The sequence below is a fragment of the Xyrauchen texanus genome, chromosome 11, assembly GCF_025860055.1.
Source record: "Xyrauchen texanus isolate HMW12.3.18 chromosome 11, RBS_HiC_50CHRs, whole genome shotgun sequence".
Taxonomy (NCBI): Eukaryota; Metazoa; Chordata; class Actinopteri; order Cypriniformes; family Catostomidae; genus Xyrauchen; species Xyrauchen texanus.
Window position 1 is genome coordinate 13,863,787 of NC_068286.1, and position 16,946 is coordinate 13,880,732.

The following is a 16,946-nucleotide window of genomic DNA, read 5'->3' on the forward strand; positions in this document are numbered from 1 at the left end:
ATCAAATCAAGTCCCCCAACTAATTTTTTCCACATTGTTTTACTCTGAAACATATTGTTTCATATTAATGAATTGAAATGGGTTGAGAATACCATTTCAAATTTACTTTAAGGTACCTCTCTGCTTGCTCAAAAACATCAATGCTTTATTTATGGCTGCTACTGTAGATCCAAAACGTATAAAATATTGGGAATACTTGTTAACTTTAAGGCTGCTCGGTTTAAAAAAAGCTTTTCTCATAAAAAGATGTGAGACTTTCATGCCTTCATTTCTCAGTGCATTATACACTGTTTTTCTTCTGTTCTTGCTGCTTTACATAATTTTTTCCCTGCCAGAGAAGTACCTGCATCATATATCTTTATATGTTTCAGCTTGTAATAACAGTCTGATTTATATTGTTTCATGACTTTGACAGTTTCTTTGAAATGAAACTCAACTATTTCTCTCCGGCAAATGTACTCGGTCTCAACATCAATCTCTCTTGATATGTTCCCTCTCTGTAAACATATCTCTTTCAACATTTTGCTGGCTGAACCTGGGTTGTCTGTCAGGAATTAATGCAAGAAAGTGCAGATCATGTCATTGCATGCAAAAGCTTGTCTTGTAGGCATGGAGTTGAAGCAGGAGTTATTATAAGCCAAAATGAAATACAGGCAGAATAATATTAAATACAAGCTACTGCTCTTGAGTTTGACATGGTCCGAGTAGTAATTTCTGTGTGTTCATATAATTGATTAATTACAATCTCTGATTAAAATGCAACGTAAAGCCACATTTCAGAGGTTTCACATACAAAAGAGGCACATCCACAGTCCATTCACTGACTGTCTGATGCACATTTATGTAACAACATTAATGGATGAAATCGCTTAAGAAGGGTCTGTCTGCGTCCTAAAAGACTACCACAAGACATGCCCTCTACAATGCATCCCCACTGCAAGTTACACCAGTGGCGAATTCTTAGGGCCAGCAAAGCCTTCTCTGCTGGCCTAACATGCCAAATAAATTAATATTTTTCATCCTTTCATTCTCAATCACCTATTTGCCTATGTATTTTGAATCGCTTTCCACTCTTAATTAATCCATAAACAAAAAAAAACAAAAAATGTATCCAGATGCTTACAAGCAAAGTGTGACAAGTCAAGTCAATTTTATTTATATAGCGCCTTTCACAACACACATCATTTCAAAGCAGCTTTACAGAAGATCAGCATTAACAGACGATAAAACTGTAATGTCTATAAAGTCGATGAATCATCATTGTGTAATTAGATAAAATACGATTCTTAATCGTGTTTAAAAATAATTAAATAATAGTTGTTTTAATAACTCCAGTGAGCAAGCTGTAGGCGACTGTGGCAAGGAACACAAAACTCCATAAGATGTAGATTAATGGAGAAAAATAACCTTGGGAGAAACCAGACTCACTGTGGGGGCCAGTTCCCTCTGGCTAACATCATGAATATAATGCCAATATTATTATGTATAGTTAAAGTCATGGTTTAAAATTATTAAACAAGTAAGTGTTAAGGGTCAGTGTTTAAACATCGATTGTGTTTGAACTGTAAGATAAATGACCAATGTCTTTGAAGTCCATCCTTGATTAATTGCAGAAGTTCACATAGATGCAATTGTCCTTGTTAATTGGCTGATGAAGGCTTTTGTTGGCAATAGTTAGTCTATGCATTCCATTTCAAGATCGTAGTCCATCAATAGACCGAGGTGATTCAGGTTGGAGTTGGCACCAGTTCATCCTCTGAAGTCCATCATAATAGACTGAAGTGATGTTAGGCTGGCACCGGCTGCATTTAGTCATCATCATTCAGCGACACGTAGCAGTGGAGTTCAACATGAAGCAGGAATGGAGCTGGATCCAGCCGGTTCTGGTAACCTCAGGATAGGAGTCCCGAGGTTGAGACATGGAAACAAATAAAATAATATTAGCATAGATGCCATTCAATTTATTGCAGAATTAGAGATCATGCTCAATGTTTCTGGTTTCTGGTTCCGGCAGACCCAACTAAAGCAGCCTAATTGTGGGTTGGAGGATAAATTAGGTGTATGCCTGGCTAAATAGATGAGTCTTTAGTCTAGACTTAAAGTGAGAGAGTGTGTCTGCATCTCGAACAGTGTTAGGGAGACTATTTCATAGTTTAGGAGTGAAAAGGATCTACCTCCTTTTGTGGATTTTGATATTCTAGGAACTATTAACAGGCCAGAATTTTGCGATCTTAATGGACGTGATGGAATATAGCATGGTAGAAGATCACTTAAGTACAGCGGAGCTAGACCATTCAAAGCTTTGTACGTAGTTAACAGAATTTTTTAATTAATACGGAATTTAACAGGTAGCCAATGTAACAATGATAAAATGGGGCTAATATGATCATATTTCTTGGTTTTTGATAGCACTCTGGCTGCTGCATTTTGAATCTTGCTGGACATCCTCCCAGTAATGCATTACAATAATCCAGTCTTGAGGTCATGAATGCATGAATTAGTTTTTCGGCATCAGCAACAGAGAGCATGTGCCTTAATTTAGCAATATTTCTTAGGTGGAAGAATGCTGTTCTACAAACATTTGTAATTTGATTTTCAAAGGACAGATTGGTATCAAATATAACACCTAATTTCTTCGCTGTTGAAGATGATGTAACAGTACATCCATCTAGAGTCATATTATATTTTAGCGGCTTATTTTTAGAGTTTTTTGGTCCAATAATTAGTACATCTGTTTTGTCAGAATTGAGTAGAAGGAAATTTCTGGCCATCCAATCATTTATTTAATTGATACACTCTGCTAATTTAGAGAATTGTGATATCTCATCAGGTTTTGAAGAAATATAAAGTTGTGTATTGTCAGCATAGCAGTTGAAAATTATTCCATGATTCCTGATAATATCTCCCAGGAGAAGCATATACAAAGAGAAAAGCAGAGGCCTTAAAACGGATCCCTGTGGCACTCCATATTTTACTTTTGTTTGGTTTGACAATTCCTCATTTACATAAACAAAATGGTAGCAGTCTGCTAAATATGACCTAAACCATGCTAATGCAACTCCACAAATTCCAACATAATTCTCCAGCCTATTCAAGAGAATGTTGTGATCTAGCATGTCGAATGCAGCACTAAGATCTAAAAGCACTAGAAGAGAAATGCAGCCCCGATCAGATGATAAGAGCAAGTCATTTGTAACTCTGATAAGTGCAGTCTCTGTACTGTGATGAGGCCTAAATCCTGATTGAAATTCTTCATACATACTATTTCTCTGTAGAAATGAACATATTTGGGAGGATACTGCCTTTTCTAGTATTTTTGACATAAACGGGAGATTTGAAATCGGTCTATAATTAGCAAGTTCTCCAGGATCAAGTTGTGGCTTCTTTATAAGCGGTTTGATAATTGCCATTTTAAAGTTTCTTGGGACATGTCCTAAGCATAGTGAGGAGTTAATGATATTAAGGAGAGGTTCTGAGATTACAGGAGATACCTCTTTTATCACTTGTTTCACAAATCACAAGCAGCGCGTGAGTTTGAGCTCCACCCCCTCAGGCCTTCAGAATTTCCACAGAATCCCTCAACAGTGCAAATGAATGGGCAAATAAAGTCAGATTGATTTATTTGTTCTTGTTGGGTATGATCTTAAGGATATGTCCAGGTGGAGGCCTTCTAGCTGGCCTTGAGTGATGCAATCACGCTTTAAGTGATATAAGTAATTCAAGAGCGGAAAGCGTAAGATCAAGCTGTTTGACGAGTCGGCTGTCATCACTTCTGGTATTGCCGTTGAGAAAGAGATCCTTATGGATTTAAAAACACAAGATGTTCTGTGTGATTGCTTAATTTATTAAACAGGAAAGGAGGACTGATTTTCACTTCAAGCAAATCGTAAGTGCTTTTTGCATTGTTATAGCAACATCAGGAGTTTTCTAGTGTAAATTAGACTGCTTGAGAATTCAGTGTCGGATTAAGTTTTTAAAAGTAGTGCTGCATTCCATTCAACTCGGAAAGTCGGATTTTACAACTTCCTACTAGAGTCAAAGTTTAAGTCAAAATTACAACTTGTAGGCTCGTGCAGAAATGATCAACTCCGATTTCTCCGATTATGTCACACAAACATGTCGACACTCAGGGAGATATACAAAGTAAGTGATAAACATTCACTTTATTAAGTAATATCAATAAATGAGTTTGTTTCCTCATTATATTAAAGCTTGTTTAAAGGTGCAGTATGTAAGATTCAGAAACCCTTGTTATTAATGATACCTATGGCCATTAAGTGAACTGCAGCCAGCTACCTGTTGCACGTGATCGCGTGCACACACTCCATAGGGACGCGAGCATCGACCAAAACAATGACGTAATGTACAAAGAGACTGAATGTGATTCACCAACATCATGCTGACAGATGAGATATTATAATTAAAATTACACAGTTATGATTGTTTTACTACAAACTTTGAGACTGTATATTATATTTGACTCTCCAGTGCTGGAAGAGGGCTAAAACAAAGTGTGGATATAGGTCTGACTGTGCGAGACTGTAGTTTGAAGTAATCACTTTTCTTTGCATTATACATTGATTCCATTTATATGATAGGTCATTTTGCCTTGGTCAGTGTTAGCTAGCTAGCCAGCTTTTTCAATAGCTGTTAGCTAAACTTGGAGGATGATGACAGTAGCTGTTTATAAAATAGACTGTACATTATAAATATGTTGACACAATTCAGAATGAATGTGATTCCATCACATATGTTATTTTGATATATTGATGCGCTATTGTTTTATAATAATAGAATGTATTTATTTTCATATTAACCAAGTTACGTTACACTAATGAATTGCATTATCTTGAACATTGTCTAGCATTCTATTCATGTATTATTGTAGTTTAACTTGCTGAATAATTACAGATTAACATTGACATTAACCTGACATTTAGTATAAAGAGAAGATTGTTGAAATTATTTGAAAGTTACGAAGCAAGGTAGCTTGCAATTCGTTAGCAGGCAAGATCAAGTTAGCTAAAATTACACAGATCAATCCTTATGGCACTATATTTCACATGCTTTGCAGTTATGTAAGCTTACCTGTCCAATAAGAAGAATATCAATTCAGGGTTGGTTTTGATCAGGATTCAGTAGATTTTTTGGCTTACTCAAAGTTTGTGTAGGAGTCTGAGTTGTGCTGGGAGCCGGACGTTTGCTGGATTCCATCTCTAAGATAATGTTACCTAGTGTTGCAGACAGTCTGTTGACGCTGTTGAATAGCGGAAGCTCTCTAAGCCTTTGGATTTTCATGGCAAAAGCGGCCCGCTCCCTTCGCATGAAAATCAGTCTACAGGCTTTAATAGGCATCCTAGGAAGTCTGGGAAGGGCTCGTTTTTTAAGTTGCGCTACAAGCCACACATTGTCAAAAAAAAGGTGAATATTACATGAAAAATATTACATATTGCACCTTTAACAAGCTCCTGCAGAAACAGGTGTATAAAACATTATAATCTCTTTTGATATTCGTACATCTGAAGCACAGATACTAGAGACATCTTTAATGAGAGTCAAACCCCTGCTAAGCTAATGTGAACATTGCAATTCCGAACATCGGGGAATGGAGTGCATCTATGGTCAGAGATATCAACTAGGAATATCCCACATCCAACTTGAATGGAACGCAGCATAACCGTTTACTCTGACTAAACGAAATGTATTGCAAGCAACATTTAAATCTCAAATATTATTAGATAGATTTTCCAGGTATTATAGACCTCCTTGGTAGATTCATATGAAAAATTATGATTTTGTATGTCTGTTTGGGAGACGTTCATTTCACAAAAAAGTATTTGTCTTGAGCATTAAGTGTTGTTTCAAGTTCTGGCTTTAGCACTTGGTCATGTTTTTAAAATGTCAATTGGTATTAATGGTTAGCTACGACATAATGTCTTATTCATTGTGAAACTGTGTTTTCTTAATGGCATGAATCACACTGAATGCCTAGACTTAAAATGTTTTAGTTTGAGTTACACCCCCTCCAAATAACCAGCAAAAGAAAGTTGTATGCAACATTCATACACTGTGTTTGTTTTGTTAAACAGAAACCCTACACCTATGCATTGCTCTAAACCTAAACATGAACACAAAAATGTAAAAAATGAAATGTTTTTAAAATCGTTAGATATACTGCATAGTAAAATTCATTTTGAATAGTATCAATAGGAATCAATAGAATCAAGCACCATATCATTAGGTGGTGACAATGAGGAGAAATTTGATGAAAATTAAGAGGAGAAGAAGCTAGCGGTATGCTAAGATAATAGGCTAACCGGTTAGCTTGTAAGCTAACTGGAAAAAACATAACGTAAAAAAGAGACATTTTTATTTTTCATTTATATCTTTTTATTATTAATATTGAATTGAATTATTGATTTTTGCATATTTGTATGCTGATTTTAAATATATATATATATAACATTGCCCCTAAAAGCATGTACAAACAAAAAAGAACTGTAGCTGGTCACTAACTGTGGGTCAGATGGTTTCTTATTGTCTAAGTGGGTGGTTCATGGCCAGTATAAGCTGCAATGAGGACTAGCAGTCAGTTGCAAGAAAACCCCTAAAGTAAAGTAAAATAGAGACAATACTCTTATAATTATCCTAAAAGTATTTTGTAACTCAAAAGGATTCTTGCAATTGGTCCCAGAACTTATGCCATTTCGTCCAATGTCTGGCTATGTGTGAGATAACAAAACAGATCAATTATAATAATTAAAAATTAAACAAAAAAACATTCCCAGGTTGAGGACGATGTCAGAAGAAACTTCCTGATACACTCTAACCCAGGTAAACACAAAAATAAGACATGCATGAAGGATAAACCCTGTGGAGTAAACTTCAGTCAAAATCAAGTCTAAGAACAAATGTAGAGTGACTGTGGTTGTTTCAAACCGCAAAGAAAAAGTAAACATTGCTCATCTTTAAGATGCCAAATAATAAATGTCTTAGCATTAATGTTTCATCCACAGTACTAATGGAAGTATCATTTAATTTGATGGAAAATACAAAAATGAAACTAAAGCACATTCATTTTTGGATAATGTCAAACATAAAATTGGAAGTGGAAATGTATCTTTTATTTCAACGTCGCTAAGAGCATCTCACTTTATTAGCTCTCCAAAAGTTCAATAATCCAAGTGAAGAGCTTTATGCCTCTTTATTTGACTTTCTCGGTGAAAAATAAATAAATAAATAAATGGACTTGTTTATTTTGACTCCACAGTTGTATTGCCTTTTGTGCAGGGTGGGAAGTTGGCAAAGAAATGACACTTCTCCTAAGTTCATGATGGATGTGATGTGAATCTGCCTCCCTGCTGCATGACTGACGAGCTCATCATGCAGATGGATAAGTGATGGTAAGTAAACTGTGTATAATGAAAAACTGTTGCAACGATGCAATGCTATTGCTTTTCTTCTCAGAAGCAAACAACAAAAGTCTCGGGAACACTCACCAGGACCATGATGAATGGAGATGCCTTAATCAGTGACTAGACTGCAAACTCCACCATTAAATTAGCTCAGGATATAAGAGTGAGAGAGATAGGGGGGCAGTAAAAGAAAATGAGAGGGTGAGACTAAGATAAATGACAACCTTGAGGCGAAACGATAGGAGCCCTCTTACCATTTCATGTTTTCAGAAGCATTGCCTTTGAAAGATCGACTTGGTTTCCCTTTGCATCATTATTAAGTTGCAGCAGGGCCGCTCTGCTGCTTGATGAAATCACCATGGATGTCTAGAGGTTAAATTGCATTAGCATGCAACTGTGCGGGAGCGAAGCACATTTAAACAGGATGTGATGTGCTCTGGTTCTTTGAAACTCTCAGATGTATCCCGTCAGTGTAAGCACACCCCGGTGTAATTGCAGACTGACTTCAGACCCAGTGGGAACACAAGTACAGCTATTTGAAGTCTAAAAACAGAACGTATTTAATCTTATCCTAGTGCTAAGTGTGCAGCCAGGGCCAGACACTTTATAGCCATGTTATACAAGCACTTTACCTTCTCTGATCTCATGACTTCCAAAGACTTTCAAATAAAAATGGGCAGGAAGTAGGGCTGGTTGAGCTTTGAATTCGATGCCTAGAGCTGAGCACTTCTTAATGCGAGTAGTTGAGACAGTTTGGCTTTTAGTAAGATGTCAGGCTGACAGGACACAGAGGGGAAGGCTGCATTTCTCTATGCGCCGAGACGAAGCACAGTTGTGCCACTGTTGTGCAAGGTATTTCTGTGCAAAAACCTGAATTGTGTTCACTTATTATCTGCAATCTAGTTTAACTAAGCACAATCAGCACTGAAATGTTTGAATTAAGTATTTTAGTAATGAAATGAAGTTGCTTTCATTCATTTCTGCACAAACATGGCTCCTTTCTATGCAAATTAAAGGGATTTTCCAGGTTTAATAAAATGTTTTAAACCTCTCCCATCATTTTTTTATGCATGCTGCAAAGCTAAAAATACTCACCGTTTCAAAAGTAGCCACAAGACAAACATTATGCACGTTACCATGATTTTAGGTAAATAAAATCACTTACTAACCTTTTCCGGGTAAAGTTACATATAAAAAACATATTGTCATTTTTTTCCAATGTTCTTTTGTTCCTATGAAGTCAAGAAAGGTTCAGAAACAGATGTCAAATAATCAAAGGGTGTTTGTGCGTTTATGTTCAAAGACTGCATGTGTGCTCATCTAATCGTTGGACAGGATCCTGAACACTCAATTGTTTTGTTTTTTTTGCCACCTCATCCATTCATTCGTAATGGCTGGTCATTTTTCAGTGTGTGTGTGTGTGTGTGTGTGGCTTCATTCCCAGTGATCAGTTTAAAGAGCCATCAGTACATTCATTGAAAATGTTCTCCCCAGAGTCTGTTTTTTTTTTTTTTTTTAGAGGCAAGCTAAAAGGAACAAACAAAAGCATCTCTTGGCTGAATAAATAAATCTCAGTGCAGCAATACACTGTCTTAGGAAAGGTTTCACATAGGCAGTCTTTTTACTTGAGGCACAAAGTCTGGTCTACTTTGCAGCTTATTCTGGCTAAGAACTGCCCACTTAGACAGGAAGAGACCATCTGACACATGAGAAGTGACAACTACTTTTCCATTTGTTAAGGTGGCATTTAGGAGCAGGTTCATCTTAAGTAGTGATGGCCACTTTCAAAACACTGCTACATAAAGCTTTGAAACCTTTCCGAATCATTTTTCAAACCAATGCTTCGGAGCGCATATCAAACTGGCCAAGTCACGTGATTTCAGCAAATGAGGCTTCGTTACATCATACTGTTTCGAAACAGTTTTGAAACGTTTCGAAATGTTTTGCGGTTACACTAGAGGGCGTTCATCCCACAGTGGAACCTTGAATCGAAGTTAAATGTAGGCTGTAACTGATCTCGAGTCAGTTCAGCATTTACTAATGTCTATAAAATCAGACAAATTCAAAAGAGAGTTGCTGATTTGAATTCATTCTTTTTAATTTCTCTGTTGATCACCTTGAGTTGTGTTCCCAAAGGAAAGAAAATCTAAATGTTGTGTTTGTGAGAAAGACATTTAAGAAGAAAGAGATGTTGTGACATTTAAAGAGATTTGTTTGTTTTAAAAAAAAAAAAAAAAAAGTGAATCTGGAATTTCAACTATTGTACATGATAACACACCTTCACTTTTTTATTTTATTTATCTGAGGTCATTGTCAATATAAATAAAATAAATATATTATTATAATAAAAAGAAAATTGGCAAAATAGAGCTATGCATATAGTTCTGTTATGCACTCTTACTTCCTAAATAGTAGTCACAGATAGCAAGATGACAAATTGTAACTAAACTCATTGTCAGTCCCTTTATACACAGACAAAATGAAGGCATAATAGAGCTACAAAAAGTCAGTTAAAATTGTGCTTGCAAGAACATGTGATTTAAACAGGAAGTCGATTCAGTGAAAATGAGAATAAATAACCTCTACGCTTCCACTGTGCAAATATTACAGCATCTTCGGAAAAGCATTAGGAGGGAGTTCGTTCCTTTTAAACAATTTTTCCAGCAAAGTGTCACGGCAGAAAAACAACAGCTTATTCCAACAGAAACGACTCACTTTGAACTCATCAGCTGTGCAAGCGTGAAAAATGAAACCTTTTCTCTTTGCAGAACAAAATCATTCTTAACTGGCTTCAATAGGAACAAAGGTTTGCCTTTTTCCACCCACTGCTTACCTCTCTCTCACATTCCTTTTCACACTTTCTTGCAGGTTTTTGAAGCCCTGGTAATTCACTGCTACTCAAATTCAAACAATACCTCATGAAAATTGATTTTTTTTTTATCAGTTTATATCGGTCCTCTCTCACAGGTACATTCATTTAAGAGGATTGAGATGTGCAACCATTGCGGCAGTAGAGATTAATCATACTGCCTGTAAATCACTTTATATGTACTAAACGGTCATGGATGTTAACTAAAATACCACCATTCTCTCATTTCCAGCAAGTGTTTAAGAAATTGAAATAAACAATTTTGCTGAATTAAAACCATAAGCCTTATGGTTTTATCTTAAGTCTGTATGGAAGCTATTTTCAATGTGGTATGCTGTCTTCAGAAATTTCTTGTTCCGCACATTTGCTGTGTTTTATGGGACAAGGAGCATGGTTAATAACTCTTTTATGCTGTTCAATTACCGAGTCCCATTCCTTGCACACAGCAGCACAGCTTGGAGTGGCAGACTTAACAACCATTGGTGAGACATTGTAACAAGAGCTCCTGCCGACTTATCAGAGAATGAACAGCACTTACCGATGGCCTAAAGCTGCCTGGGATTGGAGAGGTAGCGGAAAATCTGAACTTTTTTGTGCTGTTAGACCCATAATGAAAGGCTTGAAGCAATTTGCATGCATGCTCCAAATCTCTCTGAATACACAAGTCACCTCATTTACATGTGTGCCAACTGAAATTGTGCACAAATTTAAAGTTTAAAAATGTCTGGCTCTTGTAAGAACATTTGGGTTTGAGTATGATTGATTGACCATGAGCAATTTGCTGCAAGCACACTGGTGGCTCTAAATTTAAGAACTAGTAAAGCCTCTACTTCTAAACAGAAAGCAGTTGATTTCCAAGTAGGAATGGGAAGGGGTGTCATGCATAAGGGTCATTTGTGTGATTTCTTGACTAGAACTGAATAAATGATGGAAAAGAAGCTAGGTTAGTTCACCCAAAATGAAAATTCACTAAAGGACAAACTCTTTCCATACAAAGACAATTCATAATGACCTTGACTATCACAAACAAATAAATAAAAAATACTATAATAGAAGTCCATACTACTTGTGTGCTATATTCGAAACAAGTCATGTTATAGGTTTGTGTGAGGAACAAAAAGAGCTAAGATGGGTTAAGATTAAAACTTTGACAAGTAGACTTAACTGTGATTTAAGCCTCTTTATTTTTATTAATTTATTAAAAAGTAATAGCATGTGCTGTTAATGTGCTGGACTATAAGTTATGGAGTATTTTGGATTCTACTCATTACATAGTGAATATATTTACCTTATGAGCCAGAGAAACTAGTGCACAGCCATCTTGAAAATTGTATATGTTAGCGGTCGATATACAGTGAGGAAAATAAGTATTTGAACACCCTGCTATTTTGCAAGTTCTCCCACTTCGAAATCATGGAGGGGTCTGAAATTGTCATCGTAGGTGCATGTCCACTGTGAGAGACATAATCTAAAAAAAAAAATCCAGAAATCACAATGTATGATTTTTTAACTATTTATTTGTATGATACAGCTGCAAATAAGTATTTGAACACCTGAGAAAATCAATGTTAATATTTGGTACAGTAGCCTTTGTTTGCAATTACAGAGGTCAAACGTTTCCTGTAGTTTTTCACCAGGTTTGCACACACTGCAGGAGGGATTTTGGCCCACTCCTCCACACAGATCTTCTCTAGATCAGTAAGGTTTCTGGGCTGTTGCTGAGAAACACGGAGTTTGAGCTCCCTCCAAAGATTCTCTATTGGGTTTAGGTCTGGAGACTGGCTAGGCCACACCAGAACCTTGATATGCTTCTTACAGAGCCACTCCTTGGTTATCCTGGCTGTGTGCTTCGGGTCATTGTCATGTTGGAAGACCCAGCCTCGACCCATCTTCAATGCTCTAACTGAGGGAAGGAGGTTGTTCCCCAAAATCTCGCAATACATGGCCCCTGTCATCCTCTCCTTAATACAGTGCAGTCGCCCTGTCCCATGTGCAGAAAAACACCCCCAAAGCATGATGCTACCACCCCCATGCTTCACAGTAGGGATGGTGTTCTTGGGATGGTACTCATCATTCTTCTTCCTCCAAACACGGTTAGTGGAATTATGACCAAAAAGTTCTATTTTGGTCTCCTCTGACCACATGACATTCTCCCATGACTCCTCTGGATCATCCAAATGGTCATTGGCAAACTTAAGACGGGCCTTGACATGTGCTGGTTTAAGCAGGGGAACCTTCCGTGCCATGCATGATTTCAAACCATGACGTCTTAGTGTATTACCAACAGTAACCTTGGAAACGGTGGTCCCAGCTCTTTTCAGGTCATTGACCAGCTCCTCCCGTGTAGTTCTGGGCTGATTTCTCACCTTTCTTAGGATCATTGAGACCCCACGAGGTGAGATCTTGCATGGAGCCCCAGTCCGAGGGAGATTGACAGTCATGTTTAGCTTCTTCCATTTTCTAATGATTGCTCCAACAGTGGACCTTTTTTCACCAAGCTGCTTGGCAATTTCCCCGTAGCCCTTTCCAGCCTTGTGGAGGTGTACAATTTTGTCTCTAGTGTCTTTGGACAGCTCTTTGGTCTTGGCCATGTTAGTAGTTGGATTCTTACTGATTGTATGGGGTGGACAGGTGTCTTTATGCAGCTAACGACCTCAAACAGGTGCATCTAATTTAGGATAATAAATGGAGTGGAGGTGGACATTTTAAAGGCAGACTAACAGGTCTTTGAGGGTCAGAATTCTAGCTGATAGACAGGTGTTCAAATACTTATTTGCAGCTGTATCATACAAATAAATAGTTAAAAAATCATATGTTGTGATTTCTGGATTTTATTTTTAGATTATGTCTCTCACAGTGGACATGCACCTATGATGACAATTTCAGACCCCTCCATGATTTCCAAGTGGGAGAACTTGCAAAATAGCAGGGTGTTCAAATACTTATTTTCCTCACTGTATAGATATCTATGATGTTAATGTCAAAGTGTAATTAGTTAGCGAAATGGATTTACAGGTTATCGAGTTGTCAAAAGCTATTGTTAGTATTTTAAAGTGTTCAGGGGATGTCATAACAACTGGAAGCAGACCAGAGAACAAGCAAATTTATCCATAAACACATAAGATCTTACCTTCAGGCTGTGGACGTTCTGCCTCTGTCCTCATGAAACTCTGAGATAACACTCATCATTAAAATATCTCTGTATGACACCTCTAGCTGACCATATCTTCTTGTCATCCACTCATCATGTTATTGTTAAGGTAAGTATATTTTTTGAGTGTTAAACCGGGACAAGGGAGGGGTGATACTATATTAACACATGTGAAAGTGTGTTTTATTTTGTATTACACTTACAAAAAATGTAATCACATTTAAGCCTCTAAAAAATGTATGGTGAAAAATTTATTTTAAAAAGTACAATTTTAATTTTCTTCAATGTTATGAACTTGCATGTGTAATAATGTGAGCTGTCACTGTTGAAAATTTCATATCAGCACATTTTAACATAAATTATTAACAAGTTGAAACCTAAAAATTAAGCAGAATCTTTTTTTATTTGGCACACAAAACTTTATAAACATTAAAAATGGCTTAGTTTACACAAAACAAATGCAGAACCAAATCAGTCTGTACACGTAAAGTTTCAACAGAGATCAAATTCAGAATTTGATTGTGGAAAACACCAGCAACCCAGTAAGCACAATACAAAATCACCAGAACTACAGATATTTCTACTGTATGACTTGCAGAGGCAGGGATTGAACCCGCAACCTTTGGAACTATAGTCAAGTGTTTAAAACATAGAGCCACTCAGGCATAGCATACACATCCAGAGTATAGAGTCAGCACACATATGTGTGTTGTCTTTTGAACTATAGATGGCGGTATCTTCAAATGTATAATTTTCCTTAGGACATAATGTAGATGATGCATTCAAATTTTCTTTTAAATCTGACAATGCTTTTAAAAGATATATCACTTTTTAATTAAATTAAATATGACTGAGAGACAGAATAGCTGATATGAGTAAAATTTGTATAATTTAAATCCTCATGATCCATAGACACCAACCTAATGACTTTTGGACACTGTTCAAAAGTTACAAGCAAAAATATAAATGTTTTCACATTTATTGACCCATAGATGGCACCGTTTCCAAACTGTGCATGTACACTCTGATCTTAGTCCTCATGAAGCATACAAAGTTTCGTTTTGATAGGACAAAGTGCTGCTGAGATTTAGCCTCATCCATTTTTACATAGACCTTGTTAACTTTTTGATAACATAACTTTTCAACAGGGGCAAAAATTTATTATTGTAAATGTACAGTATTATTCATTCTGTGCGACTCAGTCTGGAGATAATTTTGAGCCATTGTTTGGGCAAATCAGACAAAATTTTGAAGAATAGTAGTGGAAAAAACAAACATCATAATCCAAGATGGCGGCCACTGTAATGGACAGGGTTTTAATGTTAGGGGTCAGTTTGAATCATCAGGAGCATAATTAGATACAAAAATTATTTTGTCTCTAGGACAAATGGTTCAAAAGATACGCACAAAGTGAATTTTAAACATGGTGGTGGCACTATAGAGTATGTCCTAGAGTCCCCCAATTTGGATTTGGGGCTATTCATACCCACCCCTATCAGTGTGTTAAATTTAATCATTTTCTTATGTACGGTCCTATGGGCTGCCATAGACTCCCATTGGGGAGAAAGGAAGAATAATAAAAAATGTAGCTGCAAGCAGCGATGATGGGCCCAAGAACCATGTGTCCATTTCCACCAGGTGGCTTTCGGTAAACAATACAAGGTGGATACATGCATTTGACATTATAAAAACCACTTGACTTGACTTATTCTAAAAAAATTTTTATCAATATGGGTAAATATAAGAGGGCTATTTTTAAGTCTGTTGTAAGAGCTATACTTCCTGCTGCCAGGTGGTGGTGCTATGACCGTGACCCAAAATAGTCACATCCATGTGATTAGCCCCAAAGTCTAAACATGCATCTCAATTTGGATCTAAATCACACATTGCACACAGAAGATGTGACACTTCCGGTTTCCCATTATTCACCACCTCACCATGGCAAAACCATTCGATACATAAAAAACTGTTCACAATTGAGCATATTCAATATATTGGCATAATGTTGTCTAAATGTGGTCTCAAATGACAGTCTTGTGAATCCTCTAGTAGGATTATTTAAAAATTCCAAAATGGCAGACTTTCTGTTGGGCAGAGCTAATAACTATAATTATAAAGTTGTCTGGCTTGATGAGAACTATGTATGTACCCATTTTGGGGACTGTAGGTAAAATGGGGGTGCTACAGAGGCCATCATAAATGCCCATTTTAAAGGGGGTGCTACAGAACCCCCCTACATGCCCATGTGTGAACTTTTGCCCAGCCTTAATTGCCAACGATTCTGATGTGTGCAAAATGTTATGACATTTTGCCAAGTGCCACAAAAACAACCAAAATATAAGGAATAATAACAATTAATGTGTTGCCATGGCAACACTATTTAAGATATAAAATACCCCTTGACAATTTTACATCAGCAGTGTCTTGACATTATTCAAAAGAATATTAAAAGCAATTCATGTAAACATAAGAGGGCTATTTCAAAGTCTGTTAAAAGTGTCATACTTCCTTCCACCAGTTGGTGTCGCTACGACCGTGACCCATAATAGCCACATCAATGTAATTAGCCCACAAGGCCAAATATTTAGCAACATTTTTATGTCAATTACACGATGCACACAGAAGATATGAGACACTACTCTTTTCCCATTTTTTGACATAAATTTATCGCATCACCATGGCAACATCGTTCCATATATCAAAAATCAGTTTGCAATTTAGAATCATCAATGTCTTTGCATCATGTCGCACACATTTGGTACCAGTAAAATCAAATTCCAGAGCATGCATTTTTCAAACAATCCAAAATGGCCGATTTCCTGTTGGGTAGAGCTGATGACTGTCAGTGTGAAAGTTGTCCTACTTGATGAGAACTTTGTGTAAATTTTGGTGACTGTAGCTCAAAAAGGATGTGCTACAGAGCCCCCAAACATGCCCATCTTTTAGGTGGCGCTACTGTTTGGCCCCTAATAATTTCTTCTTTTGGAAAGTAGGCAAGTCATATGGGTTTTGGGTGAACTAACTCACAAAACACAAATCAAAAATTGCATTTTTACATTTCTAAAAAATATTAATTAAAAATGTATGAGGAACCCATGGTTAAAAAATGTGTTATAGTAGGCTATATATATATATATATATATTATATATATACTGCTTTATTGCATATTTTTTTAAATAACATTATTTTAAAACTAATCACACCAAATTAGCATAACATTCACAGCACCAGTTTAAAAACATCTTGAATGTGCTGATATTCATATGCTGAACATGCACATGTATAACTTAATTTGAAAGCCCACAGACGCTAAATAAAAATCACTGACTAGTAGCAACATCGTGAGATGCATGAACGAATGTTCGAAAGAGTTCAGTGAGTTGGCGTCAACAAACCTCAACTAAAACTTTTAGAGTATGAAAAAAGTCAGCTATTTTTGTTTGTATTATCACTCTGCCAATGTGCAGCTCTTCACAGCCGAATCCAAGTCAGTAAGCTAATGAGAAAGCG